Genomic DNA, 15413 nt, shown 5'->3' with positions numbered 1-15413 from the left:
TCTCCCAGGACAGACAGTCATTATTGACTGTAAAACCAGCATTGATGTGCTTGGTACTAACTACCTAGCCTGGTATCAACAGAAACCTGGAGGAGCTCCTAAACTCCTTATTTACTATGCTACAACACTTCAGTCTGGGACTCCATCTAGATTCAGTGGTAGTGGAACTCATAGTGACTTCACTCTGACCATCAGTGGAGTCCAGGCTGAAGATGCAGGAGATTACTACTGTCAGAGTTTACACTACCCCAACAGTGGCTGGGTGTTCACACAGTGATACAGAGCCGTACAAAAACCTCCCTCAGTCAGACTGCACAGTGACTGTACTGCTACAGCTGGGACCTACTGCAGGTGCTGAGGGGAGGAGATGATCCAGTACAATGACACAGTGTGTAGTAGAGCTGAACAACAATAGAGTCAAACTAGAGCTATGTCTAGAAGACCTTAGATCATAACTGATCACTAAATCTTTCACTTGATCATTAACTACATGTTGACTTTGTTGAGTAAATCAAGGAAAACCATCAACAAATCTGAATAGAGATCAAATCAAATTTTATTGGTCACATACATATGGTTAGCAGATTTTAATGCGAGCGTAGCAAAATGCTTGTGCTTCTAGTTCCGACCGGCAGTAATATCTAACAAGTAAACTATAAATTTCACAACAACTAACTTATACATACAAGTGTAAAGGAATGAATAAGAATATGTACATAAAAATATATGGATGAGCGATGGCCGAACGGCATAGGCAAGATGCAGTAGATGGTATAGAGTACAGTATGTACATATGAGATGAGTAATGTAGGGTATGTAAACATTATATAAAGGGGCATTGTTTAAAGTGACTGGTGATACATTTATTACATCCAATTTTTCATTATTAAAGTGGCTAGAGACTTGAGTCAATATGTTGGCAGAAGCCACTCAATGTTAGTGATGACTGTTTAACAGTCTGATGGCCTTGAGATAGAAGCTGTTTTTCAGTCTCTCGGTCCCCGCTTTGATGCACCTGTACTGACCTCGCCTCCTGGATGATAGCGGGGTGAACAGGCAGTGGCTCGGGTGGTTGCTGTCCTTGATAATCTTTTTGGCCTTCCTGTGACATCGAGTGGTGTAGGTGTCCTGGAGGGCAGGTAGTTTGCCCCCGGTGATGCGTTGTGCAGACCTCACTACCCTCTGGAGATCCTTACGGTTGTGGGCGGAGCAGTTGCAGTACCAGGCGGTGATACAGCCCGACAGGGTGCTCTCGATTGTGCATCTGTAAAAGTTTGTGAGTGTTTCCGGTGACAAGACAAATTTCTTCAGCCTCCTGAGGTTGAAGAGGCGCTGTTGCGCCTTCCTTCACCATGCTGTCTGTGTGGGTGGACCATTTCAGTTTGTCCGTGATGTGTATGTACGTTGAGGAACTTTAAACTTTCCACCTTCTCCACTACTGTCCCGTCAATGTGGATAGGGGGGTGCTACCTCTGCTGTTTCCTGAAGTCCACAATCATCTCCTTTGTTTTGTTGAAGATACAATAATCAAAACCCCTAAAGATTACCACTGTTTTGAATACACTCCTGGATAGAGAGTCGGGGTGCTGCTCCAGCTTAACAGGTCATCCTTTCCAGGACTCCAGGACTAGCTTCCTGCTTGTTGGTGGTCTCGTTCACTTTCCAGCTCATGATCCAGTCTGAGGTGAAGCCCTTGTTGGCCAGGCACATCAGTGTGGCTGTTGTTGTACTGGACAGCTCCTCACTGGAGGGGGGCAGGACGGTGAGGGTGGGGGAACTGTTACCAAGGAGAAACAACACATCAACTACATCAAAATAAAGCACTTGGAAATGACTTCTAAAACTGTATATGAATATAAAAGTTATATTGCTAAAATATGTGAAGAAAACAGTTACTTTATGTAAAGCAGATTACAAGAATAAAGTATACAAGCAGAAAACATACAGGTATGACGTGTTTAACTTTAACATTACTTTGTCATACAGATATTTTTTTAGGAACATATCTGATCAGAATACTCAAATGTATAGTATTTTTTTAATCAAAGAGGTTTGATACAAACATAACGGAGACCCTGTCACAAGTGTAGAGAGGAGTAGGCAGTTGCAGGTTTTGAACTACTGAATTTATTAAAGCACCATATAAAAAAGTGACAAAACCAAAAGTGCTAAATAATAATGTACTCAGGAAATAGTAGGAGAGATTCCTCTCAGGAAAACAAACAACATTTACAATGACCAACAAAGACAAATGACAGAGGGAGTATATATACAGTGATGGAGGGAGGATTGGAACCAGGTGTGTGTAATGATGACGAGACAAGTCTGGGGTTGATGAGTGAAGGGTGTTTGCAAGCAGCAGGTCGGCTACGCCGAAAGCCTGAGCTGGACAGGAGGGGGAGGCAAAGCAAAGGCTGGTGTGACAAACACTTTTTTGGTTACTAGATGATTCCATAAGTCTTATTTCATAGTTTTGATGTCTTCACTATTAAAAAGTAAAAAAGCTAAAAATTGTAAAAAAAATTAAGCAAAACCCTGGAATGAGTAGGTGTGTCCAAACTTTTGATTGGTACATGTACTGGTATATATATATATATACAATACAAAAAAATGGTCAAAGTGCTAGAGTACAGAACCAAAATAACAAAAAAATGGTCACTGTCCAATAAATGATGGTGCTCACTGTATACAATGACAATAGGGGTGAAGTGCAGACTGTCAGCTTTAATTTTAGGGTATTTTCATACATATCGGATGAACCGTTTAGAAATGATAGAAGCTTTTGTGCATAGTCTTCCCCCATTTTCGGGCATCAAAAATCATTGGACAGTTTAACATGTTGGGGCTAGGGGGCAGTATTTGCACGGCCGGATAAAAAACGTACCAGATTTAAACTGGTTACTACTCTTGCCCAGAAACGAGAATATGCATATAATTAGTAGATTTGGATAGAAAACACTGTAAAGTTTCTAAAACTGTTTTAATGGTGTCTGTGAGTATAACAGAACTCATATGGCAGGCCAAAACCTGAGAAGATTCCATACAGGAAGTGCTTTGTCTGACAATTTCTTGTCCTTCTGTTGCATCTCTATCGAAAATACAGCATCTGTGCTGTAACGTGACATTTTCTAAGGCTTCCATTCGCTCTCTAAAGCCGCCAGAGAGTGAAATGGGGTGTCTGCTGTCTCTGGGCGAAGAACAGTGGGAGAGTTTGTGAGTGGTCAGCCTGGGGACAGTGACACTGGAGATGCGCATTCACGAGACTACTCCATTTTTTCTTTCAACCTTTGAATGAATACAACGTTGCCCGGTTGGAATATTATCGCTATTTTACGATAAAAATTGATTTTAAACAGCGTTTGACATGCTTCTAAGTACGGTAATGGAATATTTAAAAATGTTTTGTCACAAAATGCGCTCACGCGTCACCCTTCGGATAGTGACCTGAATGCATGAACAAAACGGAGGTTTTTGAATATAACTATGGATTATTTGGAACCAAAACAACATTTGTTGTTGAAGTAGAAGTCCTGGGAGTGCATTCTGACGAAGAACAGCAAAGGTAATCCAATTTTTCTTATAGTAAATCTGAGTTTGGTGAGCCCCAAACTTGGTGGGTGTCAAATTAGCTAGCCTGTGATGGCCGAGCTATGTATTCAGAATATTGCAAAATGTGCTTTCGCCGGAAAGCTATTTTAAAATCGGACATAGCGATTGCATAAAGGAGTTCTGTATCTATAATTCTTAAAATAATTGTTATGTATTTTGTCAACGCTTATCATGAGTAATTTAGTAAATTCACCGGAAGTTTTCGGTGGGTATGCTTGTTCTGAACATCACATGCTAATGTATAAAGCTGGTTTTTGATATAAATATGAACTTGATTGAACAAAACATGCATGTATTGTATAACATAATGGCCTAGGAGTGTCATCTGATGAAGATCATCAAAGGTTAGTGCTGCATTTAGCTGTGGTTTGGGTTTATTTGACATATATGCTTGCTTGGAAAATGGCTGTGTGATTATTTGTGTCTATGTACTCTCCTAACATAATCTAATGTTTTGCTTTCGCTGTAAAGCCTTTTTGAAATCGGACAATGTGGTTAGATTAACGAGAGTCTTATCTTTAAAATGATGTAAAATAGTTGATTGTTTGAGAAAATTGAATTGTGGTATTTCAGTTGGTTTTGTATTTCGCGCCGTGCGATGCCATTGGCTGTTGGCTATGGGTTCCGCAGGTGGAACGGGGTTCCACTAGCGGAACGTCTGTCATCAACAGGTTAACCTCTTACATCTAGACGTTCCGCTAGCGGAACACCTGCTCCAATATCCAGTGATGGGCGTGGCGCGAAATACAAAGTCCTCGAAAATCCGAAAACTTCAATTTTTCAAACATATGACTATTTTACACCATTTTAAAGACAAGACTCTCCTTTATCTAACCACACTGTCCGATTTCAAAAAGGCTTTACAGCGAAAGCAAAACATTAGATTATGTCAGCAGAGTACCCAGCCAGAAATAATCAGACACCCATTTTTCAAGCTAGCATATCATGTCACAAAAAACAAAACCACAGCTAAATGCAGCACAAACCTTTGATGACCTTCATCAGATGACACTCCTAGGACATTATGTTATACAATACATGCATGTTTTGTTCAATCAAGTTCATATTTATATCAAAAAACAGCTTTTTACATTAGCCTGTGACGTTCAGAACTACCGTACCCACCGAACACTTCCGGTGAATTTAGTTCTTAGTTGTTTACTTCCAACATCTAGTCTGGTGCCGCTACCAAAAGTCCACCACAGTGATACAATCCCTATTACTGCTGGTACAAAAACTTCTCTACTTGTATGTTGTGATGCTGCAGCTGTTACAGTGAAGATCACTCATACAGAATCATAATCAACACTAATACACCTGACCATCTTCCAGGTAGAACAAACTGTTTCTAGATAATACAAATGAATTGAATCTTAAATCCAGATATGACTATTTTGTCCTTCTTCTGTCTATCAGGTTCTCCTAGTCTGGAGGTCCAGTCCAGCATTAGATCCAGAGTTGCTAGTATTCCTCCATATTGTCCATATGAAAGACAGCAGCTGCAGTAGTGATAGTGATCCATGTTGTATATTCCTTTATTAAACATGTTGATCTCAGATTTAACAGTGGTGGTAAAGTCACAGAGGACAGACAACACTTCCAGAGGAATCCTACCAGCTTTAGTTTAGAGAAGTGTTCACTAACTGATTAGAGGAACTTACATGAGAGACCAAGCATGAGTGAACAGACAGTTCATTATATCTGATCATCATCAGAATCAAAATATAATAGTGGTGTGGCATAAAAGGTGCCATACATTAGTGATCTGAGTAAACAGTTGCTGTTTGATGTTATTAAAGGGGCAGCAGGTAGCTAGCGGATAGAGCGTTGGCCTAGTAACCAAAAGGTTGCTAGTTCAAATCCCCAGGCTGACACAGTGAAACATCTGTCGATGTGCCCTTTAGCTAGTCAATTAGCCCTAATTGTTCCAGGGTCGTCATTAATTATGACAGATGCTGGCCGTGACCACAGTAGTGGAGTGTATAATATACGTGTGAAATAGGACAAATATAAGCACCCACCTAATTACTATTATTATAAAAGCAAGCTCATGCAGGACAAAATATATTCTAATGATGGGAGCCTACATTGACACTGAAATAGAGTTGAAACACTCATTTGCATAATGCATCTGCCCTGCTGCTCTAAGAGTGTTTATAGCCCTGTCAGTTGAACACTTCATGACTGAGAGCTGTCCTTCATGACAACAGAACCCACAACAACCATGACTTTTATCACCATCTTCATCTGGATCCTTGCCCTCTGCTTTCAAGGTTAACATTTTTTGAATTTATTGTTGAAAATTAATTAAATCTACACAACGGAAATGTGATAAATTTCTATCCAGAACTATTCATTAATATATGTAATATTTCTTTCATATACAGATGAAGTTGGAAGTTTACATACACCTAGGTTGGAGTCATTAAAACTAATTTTTCAACCACTCCACAAGATTCTTGTTAACAAACTATAGTTTTGGCAAGTTGGTTAGGACATCTACTTTGTGCATGACACAAGTAATTTTTCCAACAATTGTTTACAGAAAGATTATTTCACTTATAATTCACTGTATCACAACTCCAGTGGGTCAGAAGTTTACATACACTAAGTTGACTGCACCTTTAAACAGCTTGGAAAATTCCTGAAAATGATGTCATGGCTTTAGAAGCTTCTGTTAGGTTAATTGACATAATTTGAGTCAATTGGAGGTGTACCTGTGGATGTCTTTCAAGGCCTACCTTCAAACTCAGTGCGTCTACTTGACATCATAGGAAAATCAAAAGAAATCAGCCCAAGATCTCCACAAGTCCGGTTCATCCTTGGGAGCAATTTCCAAATGCCTGAAGGTACCACGTCCATCTGTACAAACAATAGTGCGCAAGTATAAACACCATGGGACCACGCAGCCGTCATCCCGCTCAGGAAGGAGACGCGTTCTGTCTCCTAGAGATGAACTTACTTTGGTGCGAAAAGTTAAAAATCAATCCCAGAACAACAGCAAAGGACCTTGTGAAGATGCTGGAGGAAACAGATACAAAATATCTATATCCACAGTAAAACGAGTCCTATATCGACATAACCTGAAAGGCCGCTCAGCAAGGAAGGAGCCACTGCTCCAAAACCGCCATAAAAAAGCCAGACTGTGGTTTGCAACTGCACATGGGGACAAAGATCAGCATCATGTTCTGAATCATGTTCTGAATGTTCTGAGTACTATGGTGTTGAAGGCTGAGCTATAGTCAATGAACAGCATTCTTACATAGGTATTCCTCTTGTCCAGATGGGATAGGGCAGTGTGCAGTGCGATGCTGATTGCATTGTCTGTGGATCTATTGGGGCGATATTCATTTATTTCAGTTACCTTTGCTTTCTTGGGTACAGGAACAATGGTGGCCATCTTGAAGCAAGTGGTGACAGCAGACTGGGATAGGGAGAGATTGAATATGTCCGTAAACACTCCAGCCAACTGGTCTGCGCAGCCCAATTCAGATCTTTTTTTCACTAGTTGGTCGTCTGACCAATTAAATCAGCTCTGATGTCAAAAGATCTGATGTGTTTGGTCAAAAGACAAACAAGTGGGAAAAAGATCAGAATTGGCCTGCCTGTGTAGACACCTTCATGATCCCAGAGGGACACTGGCTGTATGTTTTCATAGAGAGGACACTTTGCATTGGCAGCACATGCTTCAGTGCTCTGGGCGTGTTTATAGCCCTGTGAGTTTAACACTTCATGTCACAGGTGTAGCCGTGTTGAATCGACCAAAACACAGCCGGGATGTGAATACTCATCTTTATATTTATTTTGAATAAAGCATACACGGGAAACCAATAAACAAGAACAACTAGTGACAGTTTCACAGGCTATACATTCACTAGCAGTGTAAAATACAACCCACAAAAACCAGGTGACAAACACACTCCTAATATATGACTCCCAATCAGGAACAACGATAACCAGCTGTCCCTGATCGGGAGCCACACAGACCAACATAGAAACAGAAATACTAGACAAACACATACCCAGTACTTCTGCCACGTCCTGACCACAATACTAAACAACTACTCCCTCTGCTGGTCAGGACATGACACTTCATGACTGAGAGCTGTCCTTCATGACAATAGAACCCACAACAACCTTGACTTTTATCACCATCTTCATCTGGACACTTTCCATCTGCTTTCAATGTTATATCGTTTACAGAAAATTACCCTGACAATATAAAGTTATTATTTTATACAGTACTGGATAAAGGAATTAACAATTGAATGCTAATTATTATACATCTCTATTTCAGAGTCCAGATCACTGTGTCTCCTGCAGTGAAAACAGTTTCAGTGAGTTACTCAGTCAGTCTCAGCTGTAAGACCAGCAGTGCTGTAATCATTTATGGACATAGACAAAGGTTGGCCTGGTATCAACAGAAATGGAGAAACTCCTAGACTCCTTACATATTTCATTAGTACCCCTAACTCTGGGACTCCCTCTAGATTCAGTGGCAGTGGATCTGGGAGTGACTTCACGCTGACCATCAGTGGAGTCCAGACTGAAAATGCAGGAGATTACTACTGTCAGAGTTTACACCTTCACAATGATAAACATGTGTTCACACAGTGCTATAGAGACGTATAGAATTCTCCCTCAGATTTCACAGTAACTGCACTAGTTGGGTATGACAGCAGGTACTGAGGAAGAGACAGTGACCTGGAACACTGACTGAACTAAAATACACTGAGCTAAATATATCAGTGAAAGTTAATCTGTCAACTCATATACTGTCACCAAAGCATTCCTGAAGTGGCAACTCATATACTGTCACCAAAGCATTCCTGAAGTGGTAACACATATACTGTCACCAAAGCATTCCTGAAGTGGTAACCCATATACTGTCACCAAAGCATTCCTGAAGTGGTAACCCATCAGTGGCGGCACATACATTCTTATAAATGTCTAGGAATTATATTATCTATAGAAAGTCTTAACCACCTTGATCATTTTCCCCTAGATCCTACAATGTTCACCCATTTCAGAATTGATTATTCCACATCTGCTTTGAAAAATCCAATGCAAACATTTCATTATATGCAAGAATGTGCAATACATTGAATGGACAGCATAATTATGTGTGTAATAATAATGTCTCACATTGTTTCAGAATAAATACCCCAGTCATGGCCCCCTGCTGAATAGAGCATTTCAAGCAAGATTTCAACCATATTTATTGATGTTATAAATTAGTAATAAACTCCATAAACCAGAGTAAAAAGACCCTCAAGTCTAAACATCACCTGCACCCTAAATAGCCACCCTCTGGTTCCAGGATTGTCTATGTAGAAAGAAGTTAACTGGTCCCGTGTGGCTCAGTTGGTAGAGCATGGCACTTGCAATGCAAGGTTTGTGGGTTCAATCCCATGGGGGACCAGTATGGGAAATGTATGCACTCACTACTGTAAATTGCTCTGGAGAAGAGCATCTGCTAAATGACTAAAATGAATCTTCTGCCCTCTCTCTTCACAGATCCCAGCATCAAGCTGATCTGTTTGCATAGAGAGGACACTTTGCATTGGCAGCACATGCTTCAGTGCTCTTGGGAGTGTTTATAGCCCTGTGAGTTTAACACTTCATGACTGAGAGCTGTCCTTCATGACAACAGAACCCACAACAACCATGACTTTTATCACCATCTTCATCTGGACACTGGCTGTCTGCTTTCAAGGTTACAAGTGTTTTTGTTCTTCGTATTATAGAAAATATAATTCAAGCTACATGAAAGAATCATATATATGGCTTTAATATGTATATTCAGAACTAAATATTATGTATTTAAAAATTAATTGTGTTTTTGTTATATTTTTCAGAATCCAGAGGACAGTATACTGTGACTCAGGCTCCTGCAGTGAAAGCTGTTCTCCCAGGAGACACAGTTTCTCTGAACTGTAAAACCAGCAGTAACGTGTATGGAAATAACTATCTAGCCTGGTACCAACAGAAACCTAGAGGAGCTCCTAAACTCTTAATTTACTCTACAAGCACCGTTCAGTCTGGGACTCCATCTAGATTCAGTGGCAGTGGATCTGGGAGTGACTTCACTCTGACCATCAATGGAGTCCAGGCTGAAGATGCAGGAGATTACTACTGTCAGAGTTACCACAGTGGTGATGTGTTCACACAGTGATACAGAGCCGTACAAAAACCTCCCTCAGTCAGACTGCACAGTGACTCTACTGCTACAGCTGGGATCTACTGCAGGTGCTGAGGGGGAAGAGACAGTGACATGGAACACTGACTGAACTAAAAGACACTGAGCTAAATATAACAGTGATGCTGACAATATGTCAACTCTTCCACCCTCATGTTAAATCATTCCTGAACTGATAACACCCACAGATCCAGATGACATAAATATTACTTCCCTGCTGCTATGGCCAACAAACCTTTTCATAACATGTCACACAATAAGTTGAATGGAATCCATCTATGTGCAATAGTAATGTCTAACATAATTTAAGAATAAATGACCTAGCTTCTGTAAGGTCCCTCAGTCAGTTAGGGAATTTAAAGCAAAGATTCAAGCTAATATATTGAGATAATATAACATGATTATAATCCCCTAAAATGTCCTGTGGTTCTGTCCTGTCTCTCCTGTCAACACGTCAGATCCTTCCCAGCCTTTAATTGAGCCCAGCTGAGGCTTGTTAACCAATTAAGACCAGCCTCAAACTTTTTGTAATTGCTCCTGCTCACACAGATCTCTTCAACTACAGTTTCCCTGGGGGATCAAGAAAGACTGTTTGCATAGAGAGGACACTTTGCATAGACAGCACATGATTCAGTGGTCTGGGAGTGTTTATATCCCTGTGAGTTTAACACTTCATGACTGAGAGCTGTCCTTCATGACAACAGAACCCACAACAACCATGACTTTTATCACCATCTTCATAGCAAATTAGATTAAGAATCCATTAAGATACTGATCTGTAGTTATAATCGTGATGAGAAAGTTAATACCATATGTTGATATAAATGTACATTCTGCCAGTGTTGATGTGTACTAAGTTGAGGGTTTTAACTTTGAGTGCTAGGACCAATGCTAATCACTGAAGCATTGTCATTCTAATTTTGGGTTGGATAATTAATTGGATTTTTATTATGATTTGGAAACGGAATGATTTTTTTAAAACTGACCAATTGATTTGAGTAAGTTCTTAGTATGTTAATAACTATATGAATGAAGCAATTCATGTATCATGGGTTGTTTTGATTGTTATGATAATTGTGACATGGGAAAGAAGTTGTGTAATAAAGATGTTGACACTATTCTCAGCATTCCCTGGTGAATGGAGAGGGTGAACTCTGATCCTGAGAGTGAAACTGATCCTAATCTATTTGACCTATATCCATTACCAAATTACATTTTGATAATATTGATCCAAACCCTGAGCAGAGGGCCCAAATTGATCTGACGGCCCATTTTGGTTTGTAAACGTTGTCCTAAGAGTTGCAACTGCAGATGGTGTTCAAAGGGAAGACGTGAGTCGATGGTCATTTGCACCATGCTGACCCTTATTATTGTGCTAGTGTGACGATTGTCCTGTGTGTTGTAATGAAGCTTGTGTGCTATGTGTATTTGTTCCACATTCCCATGCGAGCCACAATAACTAAAGGTGTAATCAATGGTATTGGAGGTTGTACCTCCAAAGGGGGGAGTGTAAGGAATTGTATCATATATGTACATTACAGGAAGACGTTTGTGCATGGAAAATACATAGTATGCATGAACTGTTACTTAGGAACACCTGTAATTACAAAAGTACAATGCTTGATGTTTTGCTTTAGCTTGCGATTAAGGATCAGTGTTAAACACATTACAAGTGCATTAAGAGGTCAATTGTGCAATTCATATGCCTGTGTGTTGAACTATACTGTTGGCAACAGATGGATAAAGAGAACGAAGCCAGTTCCTGTTGATGCTATCTTCCAGTCTTACTTCTGCTAGCACATGATAGCAATAAGAAGGATTGGGAAACTAACTGCCAATGACAACATAAGCTGAACTCTGCCTAACAGAGACAACTTTGTATTAGCAACTATTTATTATGAGCTTATATGGTATTAAAGTTAAGGAACATCACCCTGGGTGGGGTGATCCTCAGTAGGGGATAAAAAGGGAAAACACCATCTTTAGAACTGAATGTCTTGCTTGCAAATTACTGTAAGTGTATACTCCAGGTTGCAATTATTATTAAACGAACTAACCGCTGATCAAAAAGTTTCATGTAGTCTCTTATGTGCACATAGGGCAGAATTCCCATACTGGACCTAATGCAGGTGCTGATGGGAGGAGATGATCCAGTACAATGACACAGTGTGTAGTAGAGCTGAACAACTATAGAGTCAAACTAGAGCTATGTCTAGAAGACCTTAGATCATAACTGATCACTAAATGTTTCTGCTGATCATTAACTACATGTTGACTCTGTTGAGTAACTGAAGGAAAACCATCAACCAATCTGAAAAGAAATCAAATACAATTTTATTGGTCACATACACATGGTTAGCAGATTTTTATGCGAGTGTAGCAAAATGCTTGTTCTTCTAGATCCGACCGTGCAGTAATATCTAACAAGTAAACTATAACATTCACAACAACTACCTTATACATACAAGTGTAAAGGAATGAATAAGAATATGTACATATAATTATATGGATGACGATTGCCGTGCGGCATAGGCAAGATGCAGTAGATGGTATAGAGTACAGTATATACATATGAGATGAGTAATGTAGGGTATGTTAACATTATATAAAGTGGCATTGTTTAAAGTGACTGGTGATACATTTATTACATCCAACTAGAGGGGGGCAGGATGGTCAGGGTGGGGGGAACTGTTACCAAGGAGAAACAACACATCAACTACATCAAAATAAAGCACTTTGGAAATGACTTCTAAAACTGTATATGAATATAAAAGTTATATTGCTAAAAGATGTGAAGAAAACAGTAACTTAATGTAAATCAGTTTACAAGAATAAAGTATACAAGCAGAAAACATACAGGTATGACGTGTTTAACTTAAACATTACTTTGTCATGCAGATATTCTTTTAGGAACGTATCTGATCAGAATACTCAAATTTATTGTATTTTTTGAATCCAAGAGGTTTGATACAAACATATCTGAGACCCTGTCACAAGTGTAGAGAGGAGTAGGCAGGAGGCAGTCACAGGTTTAGGACTACTGAATTTATTAAAGCACCATATATAAAAACTGGACTAAACCAAAAGTGCCAAATAATAAAGTACTCAGGAAATAGTAGGCAAGATTCCTCTCAGGAAAACAAGCAGCATTTACAATGACCGACAAAGACAAATGACAGAGGTAGTATATATACAGTGATGGAGGGAGGATTGGAACCAGGTGTGTGTAATGATGACGAGACAAGTCCGGGGTTGATTAGTGAAGGGTGTTTGCAAGCAGCAGGTCGGCTTCGCCGAAAGCCTGAACTGGACAGGAGGGGGAGCCAAAACGAAGGCTGGTGTGACAAACACTATTTTGCTTACTAGATGATTCCATATGTGTTATTTCATAGTTTTGATGTCTTCACTATTAAAAAAGTTAAAATGTTAAAAATAGTAAAAAATAAAGCAAAACCCTGGAATCAGTAGGTGTGTCCAAACTTCTGACTGGTACTGTATATATATATATATATATATATATATATATATATATATATATATACAGCAGAGGGAGCATATAAATGTATATATATATATACAGTTGAAGTCGTAAGTTTACATACACCTTAGCCAAATACATTTAAACTCAGTTTTTCACAATTCCTGACATTTAATCCTAGTAAAAATTTCAGAATAATAATAGAGAGAATGATTTATTTCAGCTTTTATTTCTTTCATCACATTCCCAGTGGGTCATAAGTTTACATACACTCAATTAGCATTTGGTAGCATTTCCTTTAAATTGTTTAACTTGGGTCAAACGTTTCGGGGTAGCCTGGTAGGCTTAAGATGCCTGGTAGGCTGAAGATGCAGGAGATTACTACTGTCAGAGTGCACACTACTTAAGTGCCTGGGTGTTCACACAATGATACAGAGCCGTACAAAAGCCTCCCTCAGTCAGACTGCGCAGTCACTCTACTGCTACAGCTGGGACCTACTGCAGGTGCTGAGGGGAAGACAGTGACATGGAACACTAATCAGTAGAGGTCAGTAGAGGTCAACTTTGAAAATGGTTGGAAAGTATCTTTCAAATCACACGTTTTCCAACATCAAATTCTTTTTCACAACTGCGACCTGGCCAATATAAAGCAAAGCAGTGCGACAAAAACAACAACACAGAGTTACACATGGGATAAACAAACGTACAGTCAATAACACAATAGAAAAATCTACGTAGAGTTTGTGCAGATGTAGTAAAATTAGGGAGGTAAGGCAATAAATAGGCCATAGTGGCGAAAATAATTACAATTTAGCATTAACACGAGTGATAGATGTGCAGATGATGATGTGCAAGTAGAGATACTGGGGTGCAAAAGAGCAAAACAATAAATAACAATATGGGGATGAGGTAGTTGGGTGGGCTATTTACAAATGGGCTGTGTACAGATGCAGTGATCGGTAAGCTGCTCTGACAGCTGATGCTTAAAGTTAGTCAGGGATTTTTGCAATTCATTCCAGTCATTGGCAGCAGAGAACTGGAAGGAAAGGCTTTGGGGATGACCAGTGAAATATACCCGCTGGAGCGCGTGCTACGGGTGGGTGTTGCTATGGTGACCAGTGAGCTGAGATAAGGCGGGGCTTTACCTAGCAGAGACATGTAGATGACTTGGAGCCAGTGGGTTTGGCGACGAGTATGAAGCGAGGGCCAGCCAACGAGAGCATACAGGTCGCAGTGGTGGGTAGTGTATGGGGCTTTGGTGACAAAACGGATGGCACTGTGATAGACTACATCCAATTTGTTGAGTAGAGTGTTGGAGGCTATTTTGTAAATGACATCGCCGAAGTCGAGGATTGGTTGGATGGTCAGGTACAGGTACAGTCCAGTGATGGTGTCGAGGACTAGACCAGTGGTAGTGTTCAGGACTAGACCAGTAATGGTGTTGAGGACTAGACCTCATCTTTACTAGATGCTGTTCTTCCACTAATCTCATTGCAACTCCCCTCCAAGTCTCCGACCACTACCTTGTATCCTTTTCCCTCTCGCTCTCATCCAACACTTCTCACTCTGCCCCTACTCGGATGGTATTACGCCGTCGCAACCTTCGCTCTCTCTCTCCCGCTACTCTCTCCTCTTCCATCCTATCATCTCTTCCCTCTGCTCAAACCTTCTCCAACCTATCTCCTGATTCTGCCTCCTCAACCCTCCTCTCCTCCCTTTCTGCATCCTTTGACTCTCTATGTCCCCTATCCTCCAGGCCGGCTCGGTCCTCCCCTCCTGCTCCGTGGCTCGACGACTCATTGCGAGCTCACAGAACAGGGCTCCGGGCAGCCGAGCGGAAATGGAGGAAAACTCGCCTCCCTGCGGACCTGGCATCCTTTCACTCCCTCCTCTCTACATTTTCCTCTTCTGTCTCTGCTGCTAAAGCCACTTTCTACCACTCTAAATTCCAAGCATCTGCCTCTAACCCTAGGAAGCTCTTTGCCACCTTCTCCTCCCTCCTGAATCCTCCCCCCCTCCTCCCTCTCTGCGGATGACTTCGTCAACCATTTTGAAAAGAAGGTCGACGACATCCGATCCTCGTTTGCTAAGTCAAACGACACCGCTAGTCCTGCTCACACTGCCCTA

At 40.5% G+C, this 15413-nt stretch overlaps 1 long non-coding RNA gene across 1 annotated transcript; it reads left to right on the top strand.

The window, feature by feature from the left end:
- The first annotated feature begins 275 nt into the window (after positions 1-275).
- Positions 276-11878, top strand: LOC115180568 (uncharacterized). The gene is made up of 2 exons (XR_003873114.1): positions 276-351; positions 9859-11878. It is a non-coding gene; the product is annotated as an uncharacterized LOC115180568 (long non-coding RNA).
- The last annotated feature ends 3535 nt before the right edge of the window (positions 11879-15413 follow it).

This window comes from Salmo trutta, chromosome 40 (genome assembly GCF_901001165.1).
Source record: "Salmo trutta chromosome 40, fSalTru1.1, whole genome shotgun sequence".
NCBI classification, from domain to species: Eukaryota; Metazoa; Chordata; class Actinopteri; order Salmoniformes; family Salmonidae; genus Salmo; species Salmo trutta.
This window is presented reverse-complemented; position numbering and strand designations above follow the sequence as displayed.